The following is a 19,398-nucleotide window of genomic DNA, read 5'->3' on the forward strand; positions in this document are numbered from 1 at the left end:
ATCACTGGTGAATGAATAATTTTCTGAAAGTATAAAGTCAAATCCGGTGCTACTAGGACCTTTTAATTAAAAGGCTCATATCAATATTTTGATATCTAAATTTTCTCTCCCTATAAGTAAGCACATATTATTTTTTTTCTCTCATTTTTTATTTTATTTGTCTCTTATGTGCAATCTCTTCTGATTAAGCGACTAAGATAATCTTGTAACGAGCTTTGGGCCTGATGCGAACCCCGTAGCAACGTTGACTACGAAACCCACAACGAGATTGACGAACTCAAGAAAGCCAAATTAATCCAAGAGTTTAGGATTAATCCAAAAGAAAGTCGAACCAAAAAATCCAACAAGAACGACGCTTGAAAGACCCCAAGATCACGCAATCCAAGAATTGAATCCAGTTGTTTGAATGCCACAAGTTAACACTTGATAAGTTTGAATATGTTAAATGAAGAACGATGAAGAGAAGACAATACGCCTCACTTTAATTCAATATCAAATTATGTCAAAAAGTTCTTTACAATTGACTGAAAACTCCTATTTATAATAAACCTAAAAACTAGGTAAAAATTGTGGAAAAGTCGAACATAATCCTCAAAATACGGAAAAGAATCAAAAACTAACAAAATATGGAAAAATACCAAAAGTAGAAAATTCGCCAAAAATTTGGCCTACGCGACCGCGACGCTCATTTCTATGCGGTCGCATAGTTCAAGCAAGTTGCCTCCTTTGAGTTTCGGTAAGCCTCCATGTGATCACGAGCCACTTTGTCCTATGCGACCACATAGGCTTGGAACTTCTCTCCGGTTTCGGCCTTCGTTATTAAATTGATCTAAGTTGATTCGGTTTTCGACCCGAACATGAAAGTTGCTCCATTTTGAGTCCCGAACATGATTCCATCAATGGTTTCTTGAACGAGTAATCCCATTGCTTGTTTCACTTGCTTTACCCTTGATTGCGTCATCGGTCCGCCATCGACTATCAACGGGTCTCGTCTCGCACTTGCCTTCGTCGGGCTCGACTCCTGGGTCATATCATCCCCTCCCTCTTCAATAGAATTTGTCCTCGAATCTGAACCTGCATCAAACAGAGAGAGATCAAATACGTTAAAAGTATCCAAAACATTGTACTCACCTGGAAGGTCCAACTTGTATGTATTATCGTTTATCTTTTCAATAACTTGAAATGGACCATCGCCCCTTGGTTGTAACTTGGACTTCCTTTGCTCCGAAAACTGCTTCTTCCTAAAGTGCACCCTAACCCAATCTCCTAGCTCAAATGTCACGCGCTTCCTACCTTTGTTCGCCTGCGACGCAACCAACTTACTTTTGTTTTCAATTTGCTCTTTTACCTTTTCATGGAGTGACTTAACCAATTCCGCCTTCTTTTTGCCATCTAAACTACCACGTTTATTTACAGGTAAAGGAATTAAATCCAAAGGAGTTAGTGGATTAAAACCATTTACAATTTCAAATGAAGAATATGACGTAGTAGAGTTAGCAACTCGATTGTATGCAAATTCAACAAATTGTAGGCACTCCTCCCAACTTTTCGAATTTTTATTGATTACTGTGCACAACAATTGTGTCATGGTCCTATTAACTACCTCAGTTTGCCTATCCGTTTGTGGGTAACAAGTTGTGAAAAATAGTAACTTAGTGCCTAACTTACCCCACAAAACTCTCCAAAAGTGACTTAAAAATTTGACATCCCGATCCGACACAATGCTTTTAGGAATCTCATGTAAACGCTTGTTCGTGGCATTGTCCATTTTGTGACATAGTATAAAATGTGCCATTTTGTTGAACTTATCTACAACCACAAAAATAGTATCCCGACCTCTCTTAGTACTAGGTAAACCCAAAACAAAGTCCATCGAGATATCAACCTAAGACTCACTAGGTGTAGGTAAATGTGTGTATAAACCTTGAGGAAAAACCTTAGACTTAGCCCTTTTACAACCTATGCATCGACTACATTCGCTCGACATCACTTTTTATCTTAGGCCAGTAAAAATGCTCCTTCAATACATCTAAAGTCTTTTGAACCCCAAAGTGTCTCATCAATCCACCACTATGTGCCTCGCTTACCAACAACTCCCGAATAGAACAATTAGGAACACATAACCTATTTTCCCGAAATAAATACCCCTCATGCCTAAAGAATCTATCAACCGCCCCTTTAATGCATGACAAATAAATATCCGAAAAATCAACATCTTTTTCATACAATTCCTTAATATGTTCAAAAGCAAGTAACTTAGAATCAAGAGTAGTTAGCAGTACATACCTTCGTGACAATGCATCCGCTACCACATTTTCCTTACCTTGCTTATACCGAATGACGTATGGAAACGTCTCAATGAATTCCATTCATCGTGCATGCCTCTTGTCAATTTACCTTATCCCCGCAAGTGCTTTAGTGACTCATGATCAGTGTGTATTACGAACTCCTTCAGCCACAGATAATGTTTCCAAGTCTCCAAAGCTCGAACAAGTACATTAAGTTCTTTGTCATATGTAGGATAATTTAAAGCAGCTCCACTCAATTTCTCGCTAAAATATGCAACAGGCCTCTGATCCTACATTAAAACTGCTCAAATTCCTATTCCTGATGCATCACACTCAATCTCGAATGTTTTGTCAAAGTTAGGTAATGTCAAGGTGCTTTACACAATCTACCTTTAATAGTATTAAATGCAAGTTCCTGTTCATCACCCCAATGAAAACCTCCACTCTTTTTAACTACTTCCGTGAGTGGTGCGATGATAGTGCTAAAATCTTTCACAAAAAGCCTATAAAAACTAGACAAACAATGAAAACTCCTAACTTCCGTTATGCTTTTAGGTGTCGGCCAATCTCTAATAGATTTTATCTTTTCATCGTCTATTTCTACCCCATTAGCACTAACCACAAATCCAAGAAATATAAATCTATCCATACAAAACGTGCATTTCTTAAGATTAGCATAGAATTGTCCTTTCCTTAAAACAATTAGCACACATTTTAAATGTTCCAAATGCTCTCCTAGGTCTTTGCTATAGATTAAGATGTCGTCAAAATAAACTCCAACAAATTTTCCTATAAAGGCACGTAAAACATGATTCATTAAGCGCATAATAGTGCTAGGTGCATTTGTTAGTCCGAACAGCATAACCAACCATTCATATAAACCATATTTAGTTTTCAAAGCCGTTTTCCATTCATCACCCTCCCGCATACGAATTTGATGATACCCACTTTTTAAATTAATTTTAGAAAATATGCAAGTACCATGTAATTCATCAAGCATGTCATCTAACCTAGGTATAGGGTGACGATACTTTACCGTTATGTTGTTGATAGTCCTACAATCCACGCACATTCGCCATGTTCCATCCTTTTTTGGCACAAGCAAAACCGGTACCGCACAAGGACTCATTCTTTCCCTCACATATCCTTTGCTCATCAACTCTTCTGCTTGTTTTTGAAGCTCCTTAGTTTCCTCGGGATTGCTTTGATAAGCTGGTAGACTTGGAATTACAGCTCCGGGTATGAAGTCAATTTGATGTTCAATGCCTCGAATAGGCGGCAATCCACTTGGTGCATCCTCTGGAAATACATCGTCGAATTCCTGCAACAAAGACTTAGCAAAACAGGAGAGGGGTATGTTAGTTTCCTCAAAATTGAGGATTGATTCCTTATACACAAAAAAGATCATCTATTTTCTCTCAACTACCGCCCTCCTCAAATTACTATCTTTTGTAAAGAATTCGCTCGTGTTTTCTCTCTTCTTTTGGAACACTCTCTTTCTTTTCTCTCTTGTGATTGCTCTCCTTTTTCTCTTTAGTGGTCATCTCAACATTTTTTTCTCTTTTTCTCTAACTCACCACTTTCTCTCATTTTTTGACTCCTTGGCTTTCCTCTCTTCCTCACTTCTCAATTTTAATTGGTCCTCATAGACTTGCGCCGGTGTTAATGGCACAAGAGTAATGGTCCTTTCATCCTTAATGAAACTATATCGATTTTTGTACCCATCATGCATAGCCTTCCTATCGTATTACCATGGTCGCACCAATAAAATATGTCCTACTTGCATTGGCACCACATCACACACTAACTCATCCTTATAACTCCCAATTGACAAATTAATTAACACTCTTCGATTCACCCTCACCTCACCACTCTTATTCAACCATTGCAATTTATAAGGTCTCGGGTGTCTCAATAGTGTTAAATCCAACTTTTCTACAAGAGTTACGCTAGCTACATTAGTGCCACTACCACCATCAATCATAACATTACATACCGTATTGTTGACGTGGCATCGAGTGTGAAAAAGTTCTCCTATTGCAACTCCAAGTCATCTGCTTTGACATGAGTAATAAGAGCTCGTCTCTTGACTAGTAGATCCCCAACTGGCCCTTCAACTTTTTCTTCTTCACTAACAACTTCCAACGTCGACATGTCATCAAACTCGCCATCACTATCGCTCACTATCTCCCCATTATCCCGCAACACCATTGCCCGTTTGTTTGGGAATTAAGAAGTTCCCAAACACCTAAAACATTTGATGTCCCGATTGCGCGACGGTTGTGCCTCCAGTTTTGATATTAGTTTGCTAGTGTTTTCATCCTTACCCTTTTGCCAATCACTTTTACCTCTAGGTACAGCCTTATTTTTGTTGTTGTCATCCTACTTTGACTTCCATGTTGAATTAGAATTCGAAGTACCCAACAATTACCTAGACATCCCCTTCCTCTTCAATTGCCTCTCGACCTTCATTGTCACATATAACATGTCCTCGATTTCCACATAGTGTTGCAACTCTACAACGTTTGCAATATCCCGATTTAACCCATTCGAGAACCGTGCCATGGTAGCTTCCCAATCTTCCTCCACATTAGCCCGAATCATTAGAATTTCCATCTCCTTGTGATAATCCTCTACGCTTTTCGACCTTTGATACAAACCTTGTAATTTTTGATGGATTTCCCTATAATAGTGACTCGGAACAAACCTCCTCCTCAACAACGTCTTCGACTCATCCCAAGTGCTAATTGACCTTTCCCGATCCCTACGTCGTGTTGTAAGTAGTTGATCTCACCAAAATATCGCATAATCCACAAATTCAAGCACTGCCATTTTTACCTTTTTCTCCTCCAAATGATTATAACACTCAAAAATCATCTCAACCTTCCTTTTCTACTCTAAATATGCTTCTAGATTGCTTTTACCCTTAAATTGTGGAATAGTCATTTTAATACTCCACAAATTTTCATCTACTTCATCTCCCAAGTTATTTCTACCCCGTCTTTCCATCCTATCACACCTATGCCTCGCTTGACCTATATCAATGTCATTTTCATCAAAATCATCCTCATCACTATGATACTTATCCCGCCTTCCTCTTCTAGATTCACGCTTACCCGGCCCCCTAGCATTAGACATCTTCACTTGTCCCAGGCTAAGATTAGCGATTCTGGTACCTATTTGCACCATCCATTTCCCTTGCCTATCCACCTTCTTCCTAACATCACCAAGTACCCGTTCAAACCTCCGTATCATGTCCTCCGAAGCATTGTTGTCATTACCGTTTCGGCTTGAGTTGGAACCTTTTCTTTCTGACATCATGTCACACAAATTTATATGCCTCACAAATATATCACTCGAAAACACTCAATATGGCTTTTTCCCTCTATTAAACTTACGACTCGACCTCTTGCCACTCAAAGTATCCCTCCAAGCACTTCAAAGAACTAAGTGAACTAAATCAAGTGTTTTATCGGGAATTCAACAAACTGCATAATAACCAAGAACCACGAGACTCAAGGAATTGAATTAGGTGGAATAGATGATTTTTTTGACAAGAATATGTGAATAGACTCAATAGTAAAGTGAAAAATTGACACAATGGAATAGCCCAAATCACACAATTCGAGAGTTGTTTTTGTGTTGGTGTAAAAAAAAAAAGAAATAATAATATCAATTTTTTTGGTGTACTGTATGGATGAACAATAATCGAACGACGAACAGTTCTTTTTTTTTTTACTTTTTTTTCTTTTTTTTGACCTTTTGTAAGGAAATACGATTAAACTACCAACAACTCAATGAATTAAAATTGACGGTAATTTAACGACACAAGAATGACTCAAACGATGAAGAACACAAGAATGACAAAAAAGAAATAGAAAGACTTAACGACACGAGGAACGATAATAGAAATTGGAAAAAATGAAGAAAACAAGAAAAGACTTAACAAGTAACGAAAAGATATAACCTTCAATTAATTTGGAGCCTAGCTCCGATACAAACTGATGCGAACCCCATAGTAACATTGACTATGAAAACCACAACGAGATTGACGAACCCAAGAAAGCCAAATTAATCCAAGAGTTTAGTATAAATCCAAAAGAAAGTCTAACCAAGAAATCCAACAAGAACGACACTTGAAAGACCTCTTGATCACGCAATCCAAGAATTGAATCCGATTTTTTGAATGCCACAAGTTAACACTTGATAAGTTCGAAGTTGTTCAATGAAGAATGATGAAGAGAAGACAATACGCCTCACTTTAATTTAATATCAAATTATGTCAAAAAGTTATTTACAAATGAATGAAAACTCCTATTTATAATAAACCTAAAAACTAGGTAAAAATCGTGCAAAAGTCGAGCATAATCCCCAAAATAAGAAAAAGAATAAAAAACTAACAAAATATGGAAAAATACCAAAAATAGAAAATTCGCCAAAAATTTGGCCTATGCGACTGCGACGCTCATTTCTATGCGGTCAAAGTTCAAGCAAGTTGCCTCCTTTGAGTTTCGATAAGCCTCCATGCGACCGCGAGCCACTTTGGCCTATACGACCGCATAGGCTTGGAACTTCTCTTCGATTTCGGCCTTCGTTATTAAATTGATCCAAGTTGATTCGGCCTTTGACCCGAACATGAAAGTTGCTCCATTTTGAGTCCCGAATATGGTTCCATCAATGGTTTCTTGAACGAGTAATCCAATCACTTGTTTCACTTGCTTTGCCCTTGATCGCCTCATCGGTCCGCCATCAACTATCAACGGGTCTCGTCTCGCACTTGCCTTCGTCGGGCTTGACTCCTGGGTCATATTAGGATCGTTGACTACAAGTTAGATGATTATACGGCATCAAGTTCTGAGAAACCCCCCAAACTTAATTGCTCGAGTCAAATAGGCTCCAAAGAAGATTATAAAATATATCTCGCATTTTAATATATTTCCAAATTTGAATCCTTTGGTGGTAGGGACAAAAGTGATCTTGGAAGTACTGATAGTATTATGATCATTCTGGTTATATCCTAGACCTTCTCTGTTCCCAACAAAGTTGTTCAACCTTAAAAATTGTCCAGTTTTTGAAATCCACTGAAGAAGGAGTGAAGTTGAGCATTGAAGTTTTCAAGTCCCTTGTTACGGTTTTAACCTTAGTCTCTAAGTTCTCATTGACTAATCTTAACTACACATGTGAACGCCATATAATTCTCAATCTTGTCATGAGTAGACTTCTTGCTTTGATTTTCTAAGCTACACCTGTCATTAGTGAGAGTAGCATTCATAGCTTTGTCTAGGGTCTTCTTATAAGTAGGACACTCATATTTAAATTGACCATCACATTAGCACTCATGACACCTAGCAAACTATTTCAATGAATCTCTAGATTACTCTTCTCACTTTTTTCTTTATTAGATATACTAGACTCACTCTTATTTCTCTCAAAATATCTGTTCTTTTTCTTAAGGAAGTTCCTAAATTTCCTAGTAAGGTAGGAAAGGTCCCCATCCTTAAGTTTTTCATCATCACATGAGTCACTCTCAGCTTTCCTAATTGTATTGAGGGCTATAGATTTCTCTTTCCTAAAAGAAGGTAGGCTAAGCTCATATGTTTGAAGAGATCCTATAAGTTCTTCAATCTTTATTGCATCTAGGTGCTTACTCTCTTCAATAGGAATCACCTTAGATATAAATTTTTTTAGGTACGGATCTCATCACTTTTCTCACAATCTTAGCCTTTGGAATTTGCTCACCTAAATTGAAACTAGAGTAGACTATATAATTTCGCGTAGAAATCATTAAAAGACTTATCTTCTTTTATATTAATTTCCTAATATCTAGTGACGAGGGTGTTTTACTCAAGAGTTTAAGCCAATTTTATTTTGATTGTAAGGTAGATTTTATGATTATTGAATGGTTTTAATGTTTTTGTTAATGTTATTTTATAAAATTGTGAGATGGTGAATGATATAAAGAAGTTCATCAAATAAAGTGATTGGCATGATCGAAGAGAAATTATGGATATAAGGGCAAAAGAGGTAAAGCACAAAGATTGGAATAGTGGAATAGAGTATAGGCGCCACAACACCAAATTCAGGGTGCCCCAGTGCCCAACACTCTAGAACCATGGCACCACGGTGTTGGGTTCAGGGTGTTACGGTGCCATCCCCATTTTGCAGCGCCACCAAATACCGCAACTAGGGCTCGAATTCGGCCCATTTGAAGTCCATAAAAAACCCTACTCTTTAAACACATGGAAAGGCACCTATAAATACGAGTAACTCATACTTTTTAAGGAGTGGACACATTGAGAGGCAAGAAACACACCTTGAGATTAAAGAGAAGAATTTAAGGGAGGAAAACATCAAGCAATTGAAGGTTTAGAGCATTGAATGGAAGAGGAAAGAGATCTTGGTGCAAGAATTATAATTTTTCTTCTACATCTTTATCACAAATCTGATGATTTATTTTAAGATAATCAATTGTTTTTCCTCTTTCGTTATGAGTAGCTAAATATTTTGTTAGGGCGAATAATGTAACCCAATTGAGATCTTTTATGTTTTTAATTAAAATTATTGGTCTTTATTTTTTTCTATGTGTTGATTTTACTATGGATTTAATACATTAAATTACTTGATCACTAATTTGATGAATTTATGAATCCTTTATGAATAGAGCTATGAGTTTAAGGCTTAGACCATTTAGTAAAATCTGGTAAATTGGTATAATGAGTAGAGATACAAATACTAATTATTGCGGTCATAATTGAAATTCTAGAATAAAGAATTAATTTAACTAAGCTAAATTCACATAGGGATATGAAATTGAATTAGTTAAATAGGCTCAATGAGAATTCGAGAGGGGTAAAATTGAATATAATAGGTAAATTTGACCGAACACTACATTAGATGTAAATCTTAATTGCAGATGTAAAGGTGAACAATTGGTGAAATTATTCTGCCGTAATGTCCATTTCTTATTTAATTTCTAAACCAATCATGTGTGAGTCCACTTATTTTCTCGTATTTAGATTAAAAATCAAATCCTACAAGTTTTTATTTGCTTTCATCAAATAATGGTTAGAGAAAATTTGAATTAAGTGCTAGAGTATAGCCCTCGTGGGAACAACAATCCAGACTCATAGGTCCATTATACTACTTGTTACGATCCGTACCCTTATGGGATACAAAATTGGCAAATCTAGTAGTCAACATCTGCAATTTAGAGTTTTTAATGATGTTAGTTCCATCATGTGTGATCTCCAAAATATCCCAAACTCTTCAGGTGACATGGCCATAAATGAAGCATGAAGGGCTTTACTATTTCAGTTGCAATAATCTAAATTAGACCTAGACCAATTAGCAATAGCAGCAACAATAACTACATCTTCAATGGTGGTGGTAGGGATAGTCCAACCATTCTAACATTCACACAAACCCACAAATCCATAGACGTAAGGAAAGTTCTCATTCTAACCTTTTAATAAGCATATTTATTGCCATCAAAATTAAGAGGAGCAAACAATAATTGACTCATCTAGACATTTAGGATCAAGGATTACAGATAAGGCTCTAATACAACTTGCAAGTTTAGATTATCGACTTATTTAAACCCAACATATGGAAATAATCAATTAAAAGCTACAATTCACTTTTTAATTATTTCTAGATGATTGATCAAACAAGTTAATTTATCTTATGTTTGAATACCACTGTTTGTAAATTTTGTAAAGTATATAATATGAATATGATCACAGAGAAAATCCTTTGCAAAGGATAAATTTTTTTGGGTACATTGCTAGTCAACAATTCAGGCTATAAGATGAAACTTATAGTACGGTCTAGACCTGACTAATCATTAGTTTCCTCTTACCTTCTTCTTGTAATCATCTTGAATTGCATGCTTCTCTCATCAACTCTCGACTTTTGGTATCATTTATTTCTTGTGGACATCGAAGAACGGACCTTATCTTTTTTGTACTAGAACTCGTGGTGTCTCTTTCCAGAACTCCACTAACTCTAAAGGCTAATTAATGAAGGTAGGTTTTGGTATTTGATCAAACCTTGTGTGTTTTGATCCGTGGTTTAAATTGAAGGTTTATAGCTTGATCAAGAAATCTAAGTTTGGATGAATTTATGGCTCAAATAATATGGTGGTTGAATTATGAAATTAATGAAAGTGATTGGATCTTTAAATGAATGATCTCTATGAAATAATTATGATTCAACACACTGATTCAACACACTTTGGGATGTTCATAGAGGAGAATATATATAGGGAAAAGTGTTTGGAATGAAAAGAAATATAAAAATCAGAGTTTAAAGCAAAACAGAATTCTAGACGTTGACTTGTCGCTTGAGCGTCAAGTGGGCGGTTAGCGAGCATCTTCTGAGCAGTCATAAGTAATTTTATCATAAATTTCTCTCTCCGATATGAAATTGAGGTAAATGAAAATACGGTGGAAAGATGTCTTATAGGGTTACAATTCTTATATAAACAGCATTCTCCAAATTCGAAAGGTTTCTATGTGAAATATCCGTTGCAAGTTGCGGCTAAGAATTTGGAGCATAATTTGTGTGGCTTTTGACACTCTTTAGACTTCTAATTGTATTCCATTGATCATATGTGATCTAATTGGATATCTTTGATATCTTGAATTCCTTCAAGACCTATACCACCAATCTCTACTTTTGACTTTAATTACAACTTAATTTTAACTCAACTAACCTAAATTTTGGATATGGATAAAATCAGTTACAATTAGCACTCTTAACAGTTACAAACATATTAATTTGATTTCATTGGTTGATTTTTCTCAATTACACAAAAAAATGTGATGATGTAATTTATTATTAATTTTTATCGCCTAATAACTTGACACTTTGAATGTTGGTTGCATAGCGGTGGCATAAAAGTACTAACATAATAATATTGTTGTTTGCACTTTGTATGCTTTGGAAGCCAAGCTGCATAGTCAAACCATAGGTTAATCTTAAGTTTCTCTCTTTCGCTATTACTAATTGATTGAAGTTCAACACAAAAGTACATTACTAACAGATAATGTTAGGACTAGTAGTAAACTTTTGCCTTAAAATTTCAAATTGGTGGTCATTGAGCTCTTTTTGTTTACACAAATGCATTACTAATTTTAAGCTTAAATAGTAAAACTTAACTAGTATGATGAGAATTTTCTGGTCATTGACTTTGGCATGCTCTTTCAATGTTTATGGTGATTATTAGACTTTGTATATAGAATTAATAATATGAAATTTAGACCTTGATATTTATTTGTCCGTAGGCATTGCATAGAGCAAGACCTAAAAAATACTTGCGAGATAATTGTAGGACCAAATATGATGCCTAATATTAGGGTAATGAATTAAAAATATAATTATCAGTGCAGTCTTAGTAAAAGTCATCAACTCTTGCAGTTAATAAGACAGCAGGCTCAAATATTCCAGGCTTTAAATAATTGTTATCTTATTTCATTACTTTTATTGTTCTTTGATTAATTATTTCCATGAGTGACAATTTAGTTATTTTATTTAGGTTTGGATTTATTATAATCAAGGCACCAACTCAAATTTCAATCATTTTGATTTTTTAGGAGAAACACTGATGAGTGTAGTTTTCACACTTAATTGGAATCCTAAATGATGAAATTTTGTCATTCTTTGAATGAATTAGTACCTAATTTTTTATTTATTACTTTTATTAGGAAAAATTCATGTTTCAAAATAGAATTGGAAGAAAGGAACCTAAAATGAGAAAAAATGAAAGAAATATGAGGTATGGGGATCAAAGTGTAAATATCCAATAGTTGATTTGGACCACAAAAGATACTTTGAAGATTTATGGGAGTCGATTGAATGCAAATTGAAGTCAAAAAAGGAAGGGCTATGATTAGAATATTACCATAAATTGACTTTCAATTACATAAGATATCTTTAAAATTTTTGGCCAATTTGAGACCCATTTTTCAGGTGGAAAAATTTCGAATTGGAAAAATTGAATCTCTATAATAATTTTAGCTCTTTGAATTAGCTTTCCAACGCATTTTGAATCACATTAATTGGACATTGAAAGAAAAAGTTATAACCAAAATACTGAAAGTTGTGTAGAGACAAAATCATGTGCGCGCTAAGGGAACTTTTCTTATTTGATTAAAACACTTTTGGAAGTCATTTTGAACGTGAATTTTAACCTAATTTCATAATATAAATATAAGATACGGACAGCAAAGAAAGGGTCTCTCTCTTACCTTTTCATACACAAAAACATTCAAAATTTGTTGGCCATTGATGTAAATACAACATATTTGGTTGTGGATGCAAGTAATAAGAATGAAAGACCAGTTGAAAAATGCATGGTTTCACTGGTGGTAGAAAGCAAATCTAGCATAGCTTATCCAACATTCTAGCTAGCTAATTTTCACTTAAGGACAGATGTGATAAACATGTTCTAGAATGCTTTGCAATTCTTTGGGAAAGTCACTGCCAAATGATCATATGCTTTTTTTGGATATGTGTGTAACAATTGAGTATTCATGGGTTCTAACAATGCAATTTGGTCGAGACTCTTTCATACACTTCGAGAAATTCAACGAGGAAATGGTTGGACATGTTCATACTCATAGCATCATTACTTGGGACAGTCTAAGCTAGAAATTCTTGAACAAATACTGTCCACCAAAAAGGATAGCTAAGTTGAGGTATGAAATCTGTCTTCTCTAGTTTGATTGGAAATGCTATTATGAGGCACGTGAAAGATACAAAGGACTACTCTGACAATGTCCCTAACATAGTTAGGCAAAATGGCTCTAAGTCTAGTACTTTTATATTTAGTTGAATCCGACAAGCACGGCTAATGCTGACTTTTCTTGATGGGTTAATTGCAAAAAGGACAGCAAATCAGGTACATAAAATCATTGATGATCTAGCATACGCTAATGCATTGTGGCCAATAGAAATATCAAGTGAAAAGAAAGGATGTACGAGGTATACACACTAGCAGCTATTTTAACATAGCTAACAGCACTAGCTAAAAAGGTAGATGGTATGACAATTAATCAAACAGTGAATGTAGTTCAGATATTTAGGCTAAAATGCAACCATAGCAGAGGAAATCACTAAACTGTAGGTCGTAATGTAGGGAGTCCCTTTGCTCAATCAGTTGAGGATGTAAATGTAATGCCTTACTAAAAAAAAAAAATACAAAAAAGAAAAGTCAAAGATGTCACCAAAAAAAAAAACAATTAAAAAATAAATTGGCAGGCGTGGACATTTACCAAAGTCATCCAAATCCATCCCATTTATATATATACAATGCAAATCCATTATTCACAAAAAAATAAAAAATAAAAATACACAAAACATGCACAAGACAAACGAGGCACAGAGAAAAAAGGAAGAGAAAAGAGAAAGGAAAAAGAAGGAAAAAAAAGGAGAAGAGGAAGACAAAAAGTAGGAAAGTTCGCCTATGTTGTTAGAAAATAAGTGATCTACATTATTAGGTTTGAATTCCTCGATTTTAAAAGTTAAGTAAAAAGTTACTTTTTGTCAAGTTATGTTTGATTTTATAGTTGTTATATTGTTAGACTAAATTCGATTTTATTGAAGGGGTTAAGTATAATAAACTATGAAATTGAGTATAGTGAAAGAAAAACTAGTTTTAGTGATTAAAGAGACTGTGGAAATCGCCCAAACGTGAAATGATTAAGTTTGGATATCGTCTATTTAATTATTGAAATAATTTAAAATAATTAATTATTTATTTAAAAATTATATCGTATTTAAGACGACGATACTGACATCAGAATAATTTACCAACCGGGTTGATTTTGCCAACATAGTACTGTGAGTGGAAATATGTAAATATTTTTAAAGTATTTATAAATTAAGTATATTATTAAAGTATGTACAATTATATGCAATTATGTGTTCGAATTATATGGTTACTATGAAAATATCTTTTATTATGATACATGTGAGATTTTAAAGATTGTATACGGTACATTGTGAATTGGAATATGAGATATGATTTTGAGATCAATCAGAAAAGTACCCGTGATTATATATTTCTTCTAATTCACTGAGGGGCCACGGTACATTGTGAATTGGAATATGAGATATGATTTTGAGATCGACCAGAAAAGTACCCGTGATTATATATTTCTTCTAGTTCACTGAGAGGCTTTGGCCGTGTTCTATACTACACTGAGGGGTCTTGGACTAGGGATGAAGGGGTCTCGACCGTGTACATATAGTTCACCGAGGGGCCTTTGCCGTGTTCTAGAATTGATTACCAGAAAGATCTTTGAGACCAACTTTCGTTCATGGAAGGGCCAAAGGCCCGTGGCGAAAGTTCTTAGCCCAAGGGGTGGATTACATATTTCAGTTAGAGGGTACATTTTTGGTGGATTTTTCAGCACGTTTGATGTGATGAGATTATAGCATGGTTATCAGCTGATGTTCATATTATGATCTTGAGATGATATTTTACGACCTTATGTGAATATTTCACTTTTGATTATAATTACATGATGTTATCTTGTGAATTAATTAAATGATATGAACTCCATTTTCGATAGAAATGTAAAATTGAAAAAATATATTTTCCCACGATTTTTCCTACAGGTGGAAATTGATTTTTTTTGGCTGGAAGAGCCTAATGATTTCGAAATTAGAGCCACACGACATGTTGAACATTATAACTCATATTGATGAAGCACAAAGCAAATATTTTGGGCTCATAGCATTATATTTTACATAAGCATTTGATTTTGCTGCATTTTTTGAAATAATTCAGAGTCAGACTTGGTGATAGATTTGACATTCAGTCAGCATGTATCATCGGTGCACGTCATGTTTCGGGTCCACTAGGGTGATTCGGGACGGATTGTGTCAGTAAATTACATGCAGAGTTTCTAGAGGCAATAGAATAATCCTTATTTCAATACTTAAAATACGAGTTGGAGAAATCATCCAAATTTCTACTTGAGTAATATTCAGTCTTCTTAAAGCACACCATATCAGAATGCGCCACCAAGTTTTTAGCAGCTAGGGAGAAGAAACGGACACCAAGATGGTTGAAGCATGTACTCAATTCATACAAAAGACTGACAAGACTTCGCAGATTCAAGTGACTACTGTATAGAATTTGGAGAATCAAATAAGACAATTAGCCAAGGTACTTTCATAAAGACAGCCAAAGACCAAGCCAAACGATGCTGAGACAAATCCCATACAACAAGTAATTATAATAAATCTTGTGGAAAGCTATATAATTGAGGATCAACCATCGAAAGAACTTTAACTCCTGTTCAAGTATGTATACAGCCTATTCTTTTTCTTCAAAGGCTTCAAAAAAACCTAGAAACAAAAAAGTTCAGGCAATTACTACATGGAATGGGGTTCAGTTTCTAGAAATTACAATAAAGAGACAGATGATATTGAATGAAAATGTACCTATCACAAATGAAGAGCATGTGAATAATTCTCAACAATCAACAAAAATACTTCCAAATGAAAATGTAGATAGTCCATATGTTAAGGCAACCACTCTAATCAAGACATATGTATCTCCTGTCCTCTTTCCTCAAAAATTGCAAAAGAAGAAGCTTGAAGAGCAATTTGCAATGTTTTGGACATATTCAGAAATCTTCATGTTAGCATCTCATTACTTGAGGCTTTGGCCGTGTTCTATACTACACTGAGGGGTCTTGGACTAGGGATGAAGGGGTCTCGACCGTGTACATATAGTTCACCGAGGGGCCTTTGCCGTGTTCTAGAATTGATTACCAGAAAGATCTTTGAGACCAACTTTCGTTCATGGAAGGGCCAAAGGCCCGTGGCGAAAGTTCTTAGCCCAAGGGGTGGATTACATATTTCAGTTAGAGGGTACATTTTTGGTGGATTTTTCAGCACGTTTGATGTGATGAGATTATAGAATGGTTATCAGCTGATGTTCATATTATATTCTAATTTTAACTGATTTATGTGATTTTGGAATATGTATAAATCTAATGCCTCCTTTTGTCTATAGGAAATTAGATTTGGAAGAGCTAAGGGACACAACAACCTCCTTTCAATTAGTATCATGGTTATCAGCTGATGTTCATATTATGATCTTGAGATGATATTTTACGACCTTATGTGAATATTTCACTTTTGATTATAATTACATGATGTTATCTTGTGAATTAATTAAATGATATGAACTCCATTTTCGATAGAAATGTAAAATTGAAAAAATATATTTTCCCACGATTTTTCCTACAGGTGGAAATTGATTTTTTTTGGCTGGAAGAGCCTAATGATTTCGAAATTAGAGCCACACGACATGTTGAACATTATAACTCATATTGATGAAGCACAAAGCAAATATTTTGGGCTCATAGCATTATATTTTACATAAGCATTTGATTTTGCTGCATTTTTTGAAATAATTCAGAGTCAGACTTGGTGATAGATTTGACATTCAGTCAGCATGTATCATCGGTGCACGTCATGTTTCGGGTCCACTAGGGTGATTCGGGACGGATTGTGTCAGTAAATTACATGCAGAGTTTCTAGAGGCAATAGAATAATCCTTATTTCAATACTTAAAATACGAGTTGGAGAAATCATCCAAATTTCTACATGAGTAATATTCAGTCTTCTTAAAGCACACCATATCAGAATGCGCCACCAAGTTTTTAGCAGCTAGGGAGAAGAAACGGACACCAAGATGGTTGAAGCATGTACTCAATTCATACAAAAGACTGACAAGACTTCGCAGATTCAAGTGACTACTGTATAGAATTTGGAGAATCAAATAAGACAATTAGCCAAGGTACTTTCATAAAGACAGCCAAAGACCAAGCCAAACGATGCTGAGACAAATCCCATACAACAAGTAATTATAATAAATCTTGTGGAAAGCTATATAATTGAGGATCAACCATCGAAAGAACTTTAACTCCTGTTCAAGTATGTATACAGCCTATTCTTTTTCTTCAAAGGCTTCAAAAAAACCTAGAAACAAAAAAGTTCAGGCAATTACTACATGGAATGGGGTTCAGTTTCTAGAAATTACAATAAAGAGACAGATGATATTGAATGAAAATGTACCTGTCACAAATGAAGAGCATGTGAATAATTCTCAACAATCAACAAAAATACTTCCAAATGAAAATTCAGATAGTCCATATGTTAAGGCAACCACTCTAATCAAGACATATGTATCTCCTGTCCTCTTTCCTCAAAAATTGCAAAAGAAGAAGCTTGAAGAGCAATTTGCAATGTTTTGGACATATTCAGAAATCTTCATGTTAGCATCTCATTACTTGAGGTAATAACTCAAATATTAAGCTCTGCAAAGTTCTTAAAGGAAATCTTATTAAAAATAAAAAATAAAAAAAATGAAAGCTCAATGAATTTGAGACTACCGCTCTAAATGAAGAGTGCACTTCTATCTTGCAACACAAACTACCTCTTAAATTAAAGGATTCAGGGAGTCCCAAAATACCTTGCTCAACATGAAACAATTCTAATTTTAACTGATTTATGTGATTTTGGAATATGTATAAATCTAATGCCTCCTTTTGTCTATAGGAAATTAGATTTGGAAGAGCTAAGGGACACAACAACCTCCTTTCAATTAGTATATCGATCAATTATAAACACTCTAGAAGTGATTGAGAGTGTGCTCATTAAAGTGGGCAATTTCATCTTCTCCGACGGTTTTCGTTGTTTTACCCATAGAATAATACTAGAATGTATCACGAATCTTTGGTCGATCAATCCTATTTATAAGTCGAGCTATCATCGATTCGAAGCATGCAAGTCGATCTTTAGGATGGATAATGAGCAAGAGAGATTCCAAGTCTATTCCACTGTTGAAAAGCCATCCTATGAAGAAAATAGCAAAAAAAGTTAAAGAGGAAGAAGAAAAGAATCATGAAAGTTGCCCAAATAGGAAATGAGTTTATGAAATCATTGGAAACCTAAAAGATGAAAAGGGATCTCTTCAAGTATGGAGAATCAAAAAAGGAGTTGGCAATGTTGAATATTGTGATTTAATTTTTGAGGGTGGTGAAGTCCGCTTTGAACCACAATGATTAACTCTTCCACAAAATCTAGATAACGACTTTATACTAAGCGCTTATTTGGATGCAATCCAATCTCTTATCCTTTTGCTTATTATACATTAAGTTTTTGCATTGCATATAGTTTGATAGGTTGCATTAGTTCTAGGCATGTTTATTTACAATAAAAAGGTCTTCATGTCAATATTAGGCCTAGAAAAATAAAAGAAACTTATTTGAGTCAAGAATAGTAAAAGAAGCAGTGGGTATATTTTTCAAAGTTCCCGGGGCGTTAAAAAAAATTGTTTTCATATACACTACATTGTAGCTTCTATACTTTTTTTTTTTTTTTTTGACTCTTATACTTGTTTCTTCCATATTTTAGAGGCTTTTTCTTCAAAGGCTTCAAAAAAACCTAGAAACAAAAAAGTTCAGGCAATTACTACATGGAATGGGGTTCAGTTTCTAGAAATTACAATAAAGAGACAGATGATATTGAATGAAAATGTATCTGTCACAAATGAAGAGCATGTGAATAATTCTCAACAATCAACAAAAATACTTCCAAATGAAAATGTAGATAGTCCATATGTTAAGGCAACCACTCTAATCAAGACATATGTATCTCCTGTCCTCTTTCCTCATAAATTGCAAAAGAAGAAGCTTGAAGAGCAATTTGCAATGTTTTGGACATATTCAGAAATCTTCATGTTAGCATCTCATTACTTGAGGTAATATCTCAAATATTAAGCTCTGCAAAGTTCTTAAAGGAAATCTTATTAAAATAAAAAATAAAAAAAATGAAAGCTCAATGAATTTGAGACTACCGCTCTAAATGAAGAGTGCACTTCTATCTTGCAACACAAACTACCTCTTAAATTAAAGGATTTAGGGAGTCCCAAAATACCTTGCTCAACATGAAACAATTCTAATTTTAACTGATTTATGTGATTCTGGAATAAGTATAAATCTAATGCCTCCTTTTGTCTATAGGAAATTAGATTTGGAAGAGCTAAGGGACACAACAACCTCCTTTCAATTAGTATATCGATCAATTA

The sequence above is a fragment of the Olea europaea genome, chromosome 18 (assembly GCF_002742605.1).
Source record: "Olea europaea var. sylvestris chromosome 18, O_europaea_v1, whole genome shotgun sequence".
In the NCBI taxonomy this organism is placed as follows: domain Eukaryota; kingdom Viridiplantae; phylum Streptophyta; class Magnoliopsida; order Lamiales; family Oleaceae; genus Olea; species Olea europaea.